Here is a 12,543-nt window from a genome sequence, read left to right as displayed (position 1 = left end):
TTATGTTCTTACTTCACTGACTATTTGAGTAGATACAGGAGTATTTACTTGATGAATCACACGTCTGAAATATTGAAAAGTTCAAGGCTATTTCAGAGTGAAGATCGTCGTGACAAGAGGATAAACTATCTACGATATGATCATAGAGATGAATATCTGAGTTGTGAGTTTTGGTACACATTTAAGACAATGTGGAAATTGTTTCGCAATTCATGCCACCTAGAACACCATAGTGTGATGGTGTGTCCGAACGTCATAACCATGCCCTATTTGATATGGTGCATACTATGATGTCTCTTATCGAATTACCACTATCGTTTATGGGTTATGCATTAGATACAACCGCATTCACTTTAAATAGGGCACCACTTATTTTGGTTGAGATGACACCATGTGAACTATGGTTTGGAGAAACCAAAGCTGTCGTTTCTTGAAAGTTTGGGGTTGCGACGCTTATGTGAAAAAGTTTCAGTCTGATAAGCTCGAACCCAAAGCGGATAAATGCATATTCATAGGATATCCAAAATAGTTGGGTACATCTCCTATCTCAGATTCGGAAGCAAAGTGTTTGTTTCTAGAAACGGGTCCTTTCTCGAGGAAAGGTTTTATCTTGAAAGAATTTAGTGGGAGGGTGGTGGAACTTGATAAGGTTACTGAACCATCACTTCAACCAGTGAGTAGCAGGGCACAAGAAGTTGTTGTTGTGGCGCCTACACCAATTGAAGTGGAAACTGATGATGGTGATCATTAAGCTTCGTATCAAGTTACTACAAACCTCGTAGGTCGACAAGGTCGTGTACTGCTACAGAGTGGTACGGTAACCCTGTCTTGGAGGTCATGTTATTAAACAACAATGAACCTACGAGCTATGGAGAAGGGATGGTGGGCCCAAATTCCGACAAATGGCTAGAGGCCATGAAATCCGAGAGAGGGTGTGTGTATAAAACAAAGTGTAGACTTTGGAAGAACTACTTAATGGCCGTAAGACTATTAAGTATATATGGATCTTTAAAAGGAAGACAAACGATGATGGTGAAAAGTCACCATTAAGAAAAGCTCAACTTGTCGCAAAGATGTTTCCGACAAGTTCAAAGAGTTGACTATGATGAGACTTTCTCACTCGTAGCGATGCTAAAAGTCTGTTGGAATCATGTTAGCAGTTGCTGTATTATTTATGAAATATTGCACATAGGATGTCAAAACATTGTTTCTTCGACGGTTTCTTTGAGGAAAGGTTGTATGTGATACAACCAGAAGGTTTTGTCGATCCTAAGGATGCTAACAAGTATGCAAGCTCTAGCGATCCTTCTACGGACTGGTGCCAGCATCTCAGAGTTGGAATATATGCTTTGATGAGATGATCAAAACTTTTGGGTTTGTACAAGGTTTATGAGAAACTTGTATTTCCAAAGAAGTGAGTGGGAGCACTATAGAATTTCTGATAAGTATATATGGTTGACATATTGTTGATCGGAAGTAATGTAGAATTTCTGTAAAGCATAAAGGGTTGTTTGAAAGGAGTTTTTCAAAGGAAAACCGGGATAGAGCTACTTGTACATTGAGCATCAAGATCTATAGAGATAGATCAAAATGCTAAATAGAACTTTCAATGAAATGCATGCCTTGATAAGTGCTACCTCAAAAAGATCCCCGACAAAGGTGCCGGAAATACTTCTGATTGTTCTGCTGTGTATTCCTTGCAACGGCGCCAGGAAGTAGTTGTGTCGACGGCACCAGGAATCCTTCAGCTACTGCTACGCCTTAAGGGACTTCCTAGGCAAGTATGCAAAGGATTTCCCCCGTGGCCTTGGAGCCTTGCGTTGGTGTTCCCTCAAAGCGGAAAGGGTGATGTAGCACAGCGATGGTAAGTATTTCCTGTTGGAATTATGCCCTAGAGTCAATAATAAATATAGTTATTATTATAATTCCTGTATCAAGATAATCATTTATTATCCATGCTATAATTGTATTGAATGAAGACTCATTTACATGTGTGGATACATAGACAAAACACTGTCCCTAGCAAGCCTCTAGTTGGCTAGCCAGTTGATCAAAGATAGTCAGTGTCTTCTGATTATGAACAAGGTGTTGTTGCTTGATAACTGGATCACGTCATTAGGAGAATCACGTGATGGACTAGACCCAAACTAATAGACGTAGCATGTTGATCGTGTCATTTTGTTGCTACTGTTTTTCTGCGTGTCAAGTATTTGTTCCCATGACCATGAGATCATATAACTCACTAACACCGGAGGAATACTTTGTGTGTATCAAACGTCGCAACGTAACTGGGTGACTATAAAGATGCTCTACAGGTATCTCCAAAGGTGTTCGTTGAGTTAGTATGGATCAAGACTGGGATTTGTCACTCCGTGTGACGGAGAGTTATCTCGGGGCCCACTCGGTAATACAACATCACATACAAGCCTTGCAAGCAATGTGACTTAGTGTAAGTTGCGGGATCTTGTATTACGGAACGAGTAAAGAGACTTTTCGGTAAACGAGATTGAAATAGGTATGCGGATACTGACGATCGAATCTCGGGCAAGTAACATACCGAAGGACAAAGGGAATGACATACGGGATTATATGAATCCTTGGCACTAAGGTTCAAACGATAAGATCTTCGTAGAATATGTAGGATCCAATATGGGCATCCAGGTCCCGCTATTGGATATTGACCGAGGAGTCTCTCGGGTCATGTCTACATAGTTCTCGAACCCGCAGGGTCTGCACACTTAAGGTTCGACGTTGTTTTATGCGTATTTGAGTTATATGGTTGGTTACCGAATGTTGTTCGGAGTTCCGGATGAGATCATGGACGTCACGAGGGTTTCCGGAATGGTCCGGAAACGAAGATTGATATATAGGATGACCTCATTTGATTACCGGAAGGTTTTCAGAGTTACCGGGAATGTACCGGGAATGACGAATGGGTTCCGGGAGTTCACCTGGGGGGCAACCCACCCCGGGGAAGCCCATAGGCCTTGGGGGTGGCACACCAGGCCTTAGTGGGCTGGTGGGACAGCCCAAGAAGGCCCTATGCGCCATAGGAAGAAAATCAAAGAGAAAAAAAAGGAGGAGGTGGGAAAGGGAAGAAGGACTCCACCTTCCAAACCAAGCTGGATTCGGTTTGGAAGGGGAGACCTTCCCCCCTTGGCTCGACCGAAACCCTTAGGGGTCCTTGGACCCCAAGGCAGGGCTCCCCCTCTTCCCCCTATATATACGGAGGTTTTAGGGCTGATTTGAGACGACTTTTCCACGGCAGCCCGGTCACATACCTCCACGGTTTTTCCTCTAGATCGCGTTTCTGCGGAGCTCGGGCGGAGCCCTGCTGAGATAAGATCACCACCAACCTCCGGAGCGCCGTCACGCTGCCGGAGAACTCTTCTACCTCTCCGTCTCTCTTGCTGGATCAAGAAGGCCGAGATCATCGTCGAGCTGTACGTGTGCTGAACGCGGAGGTGCCGTCCGTTCAGCACTAGATCGTGGGACTGATCGCGGGACGGTTCGCGGGGCGGATCGAGGGACGTGAGGATGTTCCACTACATCAACCGCGTTCACTAACGCTTCTGCTGTACGGTCTACCAGGGTACGTTGATCACACATCCCCTCTCGTAGATGGACTTCACCATGATAGGTCTTCGTGCGCGTAGGAAATTTTTTGTTTCCCATGCGACGTTCCCCAACAGTGGTATCAGAGCTAGGTTCATGCGTAGATGTCTTCTCGAGTAGAACACAAAAGTTTTTGTGGGCGGTGATGTGCCTTTTACTGCCCTCCTTAGTCTTTTCTTGATTCCGCGGTATTGTTGGATTGAAGCGGCTTGGACCGACATTACTCGTACGCTTACGAGAGACTGGTTTCATCGCTACGAGTAACCCCGTTGCTCAAAGATGACTGGCAAGTGTCAGTTTCTCCAACTTTAGTTGAATCGGATTTGACCGAGGAGGTCCTTGGATGAGGTTAAATAGCAACTCATATATCTCCGTTGTGGTGTTTGCGTAAGTAAGATGCGATCCTACTAGATACCCATGGTCACCACGTAAAACATGCAATAACAAAATTAGAGGACGTCTAACATGTTTTTGCAGGGTATGCTTGTGATGTGATATGGCCAACGATGTGATGTGATATATTTGATGTATGAGATGATCATGTTGTAATAGATAATATCGACTTGCACGTCGATGGTACGGCAACCGGCAGGAGCCATAGGGTTGTCTTTATACTAATGTTTGTGCTTGCAGATGCGTTTACTATTTTGCTAGGATGTAGCTTTAGTAGTAATAGCATGAGTAGCACGACAACCCCGATGGCTACACGTTGATGGAGATCATGGTGTGGCGCCGGTGACAAGAAGATCGTGCCGGTGCATTGGTGATGGAGATCAAGGAGCACGTGATGATGGCCATATCATGTCACTTATGAATTGCATGTGATGTTAATCCTTTTATGCACCTTATTTTGCTTAGAACGACGGTGGCATTATGAGGTGATCTCTCACTGAAATTTCAAGACGAAATTGTGTTCTCCCCGACTGTGCACCGTTGCTACAGTTCGTCGTTTCGAGACACCACGTGATGATCGGGTGTGATAGACTCAACGTTCACATACAACGGGTGCAAAACAGTTGCGCACGCGAAACACTCGGGTTAAGCTTGACGAGCCTAGCATGTGCAGACATGGCCTCGGAACACATGAGACCGAAAGGTCGATCATGAATCATATAGATGATATGATTAGCATAGGGATGCTTACCACTGAAACTATACTCAACTCACGTGATGATCGGACTTGAGCTAGTGTAAGTGGATCATGAACCACTCAAATGACTAGAGAGATGTACTTTTTGAGTGGGAGTTTAGCGAATAATTTGATTAAGTTGAACTCTAATTATCTTGAACATAGTCTAAGTCCACTTTGAATATATTTGTGTTGTAGATCATGGCTCACGCGACAGTCACCCTGAATTTTAATACGTTCCTAGAGAAAGCTAAGTTGAAAGATGATGGAAGCAACTTTGTAGACTGGGCTCGTAATCTTAAGCTAATCTTACAAGCTGGGAAGAAGGATTATGTCCTTAATGCTGCGCTAGGAGATGAACCACCCGCTACGGCTGATCAGGATGTTAAGAACGCTTGGTTAGCACGTAAGGAGGACTACTCAGTAGTTCAATGTGCAGTCTTGTATGGCTTAGAACTGAGACTTCAACGTCGCTTTGAGCGTCATGGAGCATTTGAGATGTTCCAGGAGTTGAAGTTTATCTTTCAGAAGAACGCCCGGATCGAGAGGTATGAGACCTCCGATAAATTCTATGCTTGCAAGATGGAGGAGAACTCGTCTGTCAGTGAACATGTGCTCAAAATGTCTGGGTACTCAAACCGTCTAGCTGAGCTGGGGATTGAACTCCCGCAAGAGGCTATCACTAACAGAATCCTTCAATCACTGCCGCCAAGCTATAAAGGCTTTGTGTTGAACTACAACATGCAAGGGATGAACAAGTCACCCGGCGAGTTGTTTGCGATGCTGAAAGTCGCAGAGTCTGAACTCCGTAAAGAACATCAAGTGTTGATGGTGAATAAGACCACTAGTTTCAAGAGAAACGGCAAAGGCAAGAAGGGTAAATCAAAGAAGACTGGCAAGCCTGTTGCCAATCCAATGAAGAAACCCAAAGCTGGACCTAAGCCTGAAATAGAGTGTTACTATTGCAAGGGTATGGGTCACTGGAAGTGCAATTGCCCCAAGTATCTGGCTGATAAGAAGGCGGCCAAAGAAAAATCAGGTATATTCGATATACATGTTATTGATGTGTACTTAACCGGCTCTCGTAGTAGTGCCTGGGTATTCGATACCGGTTCTGTTGCTCATATTTGCAACTCGAAATAGGAACTGCGGAATAGATGAAGGCTGGCGAAAGATGAAGTGACGATGCACGTAGGAAATGGTTCCAAGGTTGATGCAATCGCCGTCGGCACAGTTTCACTTCAGTTACCATCAGGATTAGTTATGAACTTGAATCATTGTTATTTAGTGCCTGCGTTGAGCATGAACATTATATCTGGATCTTGTTTATTATGAGACGGTTACTCTTTTAAGTCAGAGAATAATGGTTGTTCTATTTCTATGAGTAACATCTTTTATGGTCATGCACCCAATGTGAGAGGATTGTTCATATTGAATCTTGATAGCGATACACACATACATAACATTGAGACCAAAAGAGTTAGAGTTAACAATGATAGCGCTATATTTTTGTGGCACTGCCGCTTAGGTCATATTGGTGTAAAGCGCATGAAGAAACTCCATGCCGATGGACTTTTGGAGTCACTTGACTTTGATTCACTTGACACGTGCGAACCATGCCTCATGGGCAAGATGACTAAAACTCCGTTCTCCGAAACAATGGAGCGTGCAAGTGACTTGTTGGAAATCATACATACCGATGTGTGTGGTCCGATGAGCGTAGAGGCACGCGGCGGATATCGTTATTTTCTCACCTTCACTGACGATTTGAGTAGATATGGTTATGTCTACTTAATGAAGCACAAGTCTGAAACATTTGAAAAGTTCAAGCAATTTCAGAGTGAAGTTGAAAATCATCATAACAAGAAGATCAAGTTCCTACGGTCTGATCGTGGGGGTGAATATCTGAGTTTCGAGTTTGGTGCTCACTTAAGACAATGTGGAATTGTTTCACAGTTGACACCGCCTGTAACACCACAACGTAATGGTGTGTCCGAACGTCGTAATTGTACTTTATTAGAGATGGTGCGATCTATGATGTCTCTTACCGATTTGCCGTTATCGTTTTGGGGTTATGCATTAGAAACAGCTTCATTCACTTTAAATAGGGCACCATCAAAATCCGTTGAGACGACACCATACGAACTATGGTATGGCAAAAGGCCAAAGTTGTCGTTTCTTAAAGTTTGGGGATATGATGCTTATGTCAAAAAGCTTCAGCCTGAAAAGCTGGAACCCAAAGCGGAAAAGTGCATCTTCATAGGTTACCCAAAAGAAACAGTTGGGTACACCTTCTATCTCAAATCCGAGGGCAAAGTGTTTGTTGCTAAGAACGGAGCTTTTCTCGAGAAGGAGTTTCTCTCGAGAGAATTGAGTGGGAGGAAGATAGAACTTGACGAGGTTGTCGAACCTCTCATCCCTCTGGATGGTGGCGGAGGGCAAGGGGAAACCTCTGTCGTTGCGACGCCGGTTGAGGAGGAAGTTAATGATGATGATCATGAAACTCCGGTTCAAGTTTCTGTCGAACCACGCAGGTCGACGAGACCACGTGCTGCTCTAGAGTGGTACGGTAATCCCATCTTATCAATCATGTTGTTGGACAACAATGAACCTGCAAATTATGAAGAAGCAATGGTGGGCCCAGATTCCAACAAAATGGCTTGAAGCCATGAAGTCCGAGATAGGATCCATGTATGAGAACAAAGTGTGGACTTTGGAAGTACTGCCTGAGGGCCGCAAAGCTATTCAGAACAAATGGATCTTTAAGAGGAAGACGGACGCTGACGGCAATTTGACCGTTTATAAAGCTCGACTTGTGGCAAAGGGTTTTTCACAAGTTCAAGGAGTTGACTACGACGAGACATTCTCACCCGTAGTGATGCTTAAGTCCGTCAGAATCATGTTAGCAATAGCTGCATTTTTCGATTATGAAATCTGGCAGATGGATGTCAAAACGGCGTTCCTTAACGGTTTCCTTAAGGAAGAATTGTATATGATGCAACCCGAAGGTTTTGTCGATCCTAAGAATGCTAACAAGGTGTGCAAACTCCAGCGATCCATTTATGGACTGGTGCAAGCATCTCAGAGTTGGAACAAACGCTTTGATGAGGTGATCAAATCATTTGGGTTTATACAAGTGGTTGGAGAATCTTGTATTTACACGAAAGTGAGTGGGAGCTCTGTGGCATTTCTAATATTATATGTGGATGACATATTGCTGATTGGAAACAACGTAGAGTTTTTGGAGAGCATAAAGGATTACTTGAATAAAAGTTTCTCTATGAAGGACCTAGGAGAAGCTGCTTACATTAAGGGCATTAAGATCTACAGGGATAGATCCAAACGCCTGATAGGACTTTCACAAAGCACATACCTTGATAAAGTTTTGAAGAAGTTCAAAATGGAACAGTCCAAGAAAAGGTTCTTGCCAGTTTTACAAGGTACGAGATTGAGTAAGACTCAGTGCCCGGCAACTGATGAGGATAGAGAGCATATGCGCACCGTCCCCTATGCTTCAGCCATAGGTTCTATCATGTATGCAATGCTATGCACTAGACCGGACGTTAGCCTGGCCATAAGTATGGCAGGTAGGTTCCAGAGTAATCCAGGAGTGGATCACTGGACGGCGGTCAAGAATGTCCTAAAGTACCTGAAAAGGACTAAGGAGATGTTTCTCGTGTATGGAGGTGACGAAGAGCTCGCCATAAAAGGTTACGTCGATGCAAGCTTTGACACAGATCCGGACGACTCTAAGTCGCAAACCGGATACATATTTATTCTTAATGGGGGTGCGGTAAGCTGGTGCAGTTCCAAGCAAAGCGTCGTAGCAGATTCTACATGTGAAGCGGAGTACATGGCTGCCTCGGAGGCGGCTAAGGAGGGTGTCTAGATGAAGCAGTTCATGACGGATCTTGGAGTGGTGCCAAGCGCACTGAATCCAATAACCTTGTTCTGTGACAACACGGGTACCATTGCCTTAGTAAAGGAACCACGGTTTCACAAGAAGTCCAGACACATGAAACGACGCTTCAACCTCATCCGCGACTACGTCGAAGGGGAGGACGTAAATATATGCAAAGTGCACACGGATCTGAATGTAGCAGACCCGCTGACTAAACCTCTTCCACGGGCAAAGCATGATCAACACCAGAACTGTATGGGTGTTAGATTTATTACAATGTAATTCACATGATGATGTGAGGGCTAGATTATTGACTCTAGTGCAAGTGGGAGACTGTTGGAATTATGCCCTAGAGGCAATAATAAATATAGTTATTATTATAATTCCTGTATCAAGACAATCGTTTATTATCCATGCTATAATTGTATTGAATGAAGACTCATTTACATGTGTGGATACGTAGACAAAACACTGTCCCTAGCAAGCCTCTAGTTGGCTAGCCAGTTGATGAAAGATAGTTAGTGTCTTCTGATTATGAACAAGGTGTTGTTGCTTGATAACTGGATCACGTCATTAGGAGAATCACGTGATGGACTAGACCCAAACTAATAGACGTAGCATGTTGATCGTGTCATTTTGTTGCTACTGTTTTTCTGCGTGTCAAGTATTTGTTCCTATGACCATGAGATCATATAACTCACTAACACCGGAGGAATACTTTGTGTGTATCAAACGTCGCAACGTAACTAGGTGACTATAAAGATGCTCTATAGGTATCTCCGAAGGTGTTCGTTGAGTTAGTATGGATCAAGACTGGGATTTGTCACTCCGTGTGACGGAGAGGTATCTCGGGGCCCACTCGGTAATACAACATCACATACAAGCCTTGCAAGCAATGTGACTTAGTGTAAGTTGCGGGATCTTGTATTACGGAACGAGTAAAGAGACTTGTCGGTAAACGAGATTGAAATAGGTATGCGGATACTGACGATCGAATCTCGGGCAAGTAACATACCGAAGGACAAAGGGAATGACATACGGGATTATATGAATCCTTGGCACTGAGGTTCAAACGATAAGATCTTCGTAGAATATGTAGGATCCAATATGGGCATCCAGGTCCCGCTATTCGATATTGACCGAGGAGTCTCTCGGGTCGTGTCTACACAGTTCTCGAACCCGCAGGGTCTGCACACTTAAGGTTCGACGTTGTTTTATGCGTATTTGAGTTATATGGTTGGTTACCGAATGTTGTTCGGAGTTCCGGATGAGATCATGGACGTCACGAGGGTTTCCGGAATGGTCCGGAAACGAAGATTGATATATAGGATGACCTGGTTTTCAGAGTTACCGGGAATGTACCGGGAATGACGAATGGGTTCCGGGAGTTCACCGGGGGGGGCAACCCACCCCGGGGAAGCCCATAGGCCTTGGGGGTGGGACACCAGGCCTTAGTGGGCTGGTGGGACAGCCCAAGAAGGCCCTATGCGCCATAGGAAGAAAATCAAAGAGAAAAAAAAGGAGGAGGTGGGAAAGGGAAGAAGGACTCCACCTTCCAAACCAAGTTGGATTCGGTTTGGAAGGGGAGACCTTCCCCCCTTGGCTCGGCCGAAACCCTTAGGGGTCCTTGGACCCCAAGGCAGGGCTCCCCCTCTTCCCCCTATATATATGGAGGTTTTAGGGCTGATTTGAGACGACTTTCCCACGGCAGCCCGATCACATACCTCCACGGTTTTTCCTCTAGATCGCGTTTCTGCGGAGCTCGGGCGGAACCCTGCTGAGATAAGATCACCACCAACCTCCGGAGCGCCGTCATGCTGCCGGAGAACTCTTCTACCTCTCCGTCTCTCTTGCTGGATCAAGAAGGCCAAGATCATCGTCGAGCTGTACGTGTGCTGATCGCGGAGGTGCCGTCCGTTCGGCACTAGATCGTGGGACTGATCGCGGGACGGTTCGCGGGGCGGATCGAGGGACGTGAGGATGTTCCACTACATCAACCGCATTCACTAACGCTTCTGGTGTATGGTCTACAAGGGTACGTAGATCACACATCTCCTCTCGTAGATGGACTTCACCATGATAGGTCTTCGTGCGCGTAGGAAATTTTTTGTTTCCCATGCGACGTTCCCCAACATTTCCCTCCGTTTGAGAACCAAGGTATCAATCCGGCGGAAGAGTATCTCAAGATCCTGCACAAACACAAAAGCTTGCACCAGCGCTATGAAGGGGTTGTCAATCCCTTATAGATTGTTTGCCAAGTGAGAACTGAAAGCAACAAAGTAACAAAGCAAAGTAAAATCGGAGATGTAAACGATGGATGTGAATAGACCCGGGGGCCGTAGTGTTTACTAGTGGTTTTGTCATGAAAGCAAGTAGACGGTGGGTGAACAAATTACTGTCGAGCAATTGATAGAACTGTGCAGAGTCATGACGATATCTATGCAATGATTATTTCTATATGCATCACGTCCGAAACAAGTAGACTGATACTTTCTGCATCTACTACTATTACTCCACACATCGGCCGCTATCCAGCATGCAGCTAGTGTATTAAGTCCATAAGAACAGAGTAACGCCTTAAGCAAGATGACATGATGTAGAGGGATAATCTCAAACCAATGATAAAAACCCCATCTTTTACCCTTGATGGCAACTGCTTGATGTGTGCCTTGCTGCCCCTACTGTCACTGGGAAAGGTCACCACATGGCAAAACCCAAAACCAAGCACTTCTCCCATTGCAAGAATCATAGATCTGGTTGGCCAAACAAAACCCAAGACTCGGAGAGACTTACAAGGATATCAAATCATGCATATAAGAAATCAGCAAAGACTCAAATATATATCATAGATAATCTGATCACAAGTCCACAATTCATCGGATCTCGACAAACACACCGCCAAATAAGATTACATCGGATAGATCTCCATGAAGATCATCGAGAACTTTGTATTGAAGATCCAAGAGAGAGAAGAAGCCATCTAGCTACTAACTACGGACTCGTAGGTCTGAAGTGAACTTCTCACGAGTCATTGGAGGGGCGATGATGATGATGAAGAAGCCCTCCACCTCCAAAGTCCCCTCCGGCACGGTGCCGGGAAGGGTCTCCAGATGAGATCTCGCGGAAACGGTAGCCTGCGGAGGTGGAAAAGTATTTTCGAGGCTCCCCCGATTTTTTGCGGAATATTTGGGAATATATAGGCGCAAGATCTAGGTCAGGGGGCGGCCAGGGTGGCCACAAGCTTGCCCACCACCGCCTCCCCCTCGTGGCGTGGTGGGAGCTTGTGGGATCCTTGGGGCCCACCTGGCTTGGCCCAAAGGCTCCCTGGTCTTCCTTCGTTCGGGAAAAAATCATTTCAGGGTTTTTATTCCGTTTGGACTCCGTTCCCAAATCAGATCTGAAAAGAGTCAAAAACACGGAAAAAACAGGAACTGGCACTTGGCACTGAATTAATAAGTTAGTCCCAAAAAGATATAAAAAGGTACATAAAACATAAAAAGAAGGCAAGATAACAACGTGAAACCATCAAAAATTATAGATACGTTTGAGACGTATCAATAAGTTTTTTGAAGGAGTTCAAAATAGATCAGCAAAGATGGAGTTCTTCGATGTGTTGTAAGGTGTGAATTTGAGTGAGACTCAAAGCCCGACCACGGGAGAAGAAAGAGAAAGCACGAAGGTCGTCCCTTATGCCTTAGCCGTAGGCTCTAAAGTATGCCAAGCTGTGTACCGCACCTGATGTGTGTCTTGCCATGAGTGTGTCAAGGGGTACAAAGAGTGATCCAGGATTGAATCTCTAAACAACGGTCAAAGTTATCCTTAGTAACTAATGGACTAAGGAAATTTTCTCGATTATGGACGTGGTTAAAGCGTTCGTCGTAAAGGGTTACGTCGATGC

The sequence above is a fragment of the Hordeum vulgare genome, chromosome 6H, assembly GCF_904849725.1.
Source record: "Hordeum vulgare subsp. vulgare chromosome 6H, MorexV3_pseudomolecules_assembly, whole genome shotgun sequence".
In the NCBI taxonomy this organism is placed as follows: Eukaryota; Viridiplantae; Streptophyta; class Magnoliopsida; order Poales; family Poaceae; genus Hordeum; species Hordeum vulgare.
The sequence above is the reverse complement of the archived record's forward strand: the minus strand, read 5'-3'. Positions refer to the sequence as shown.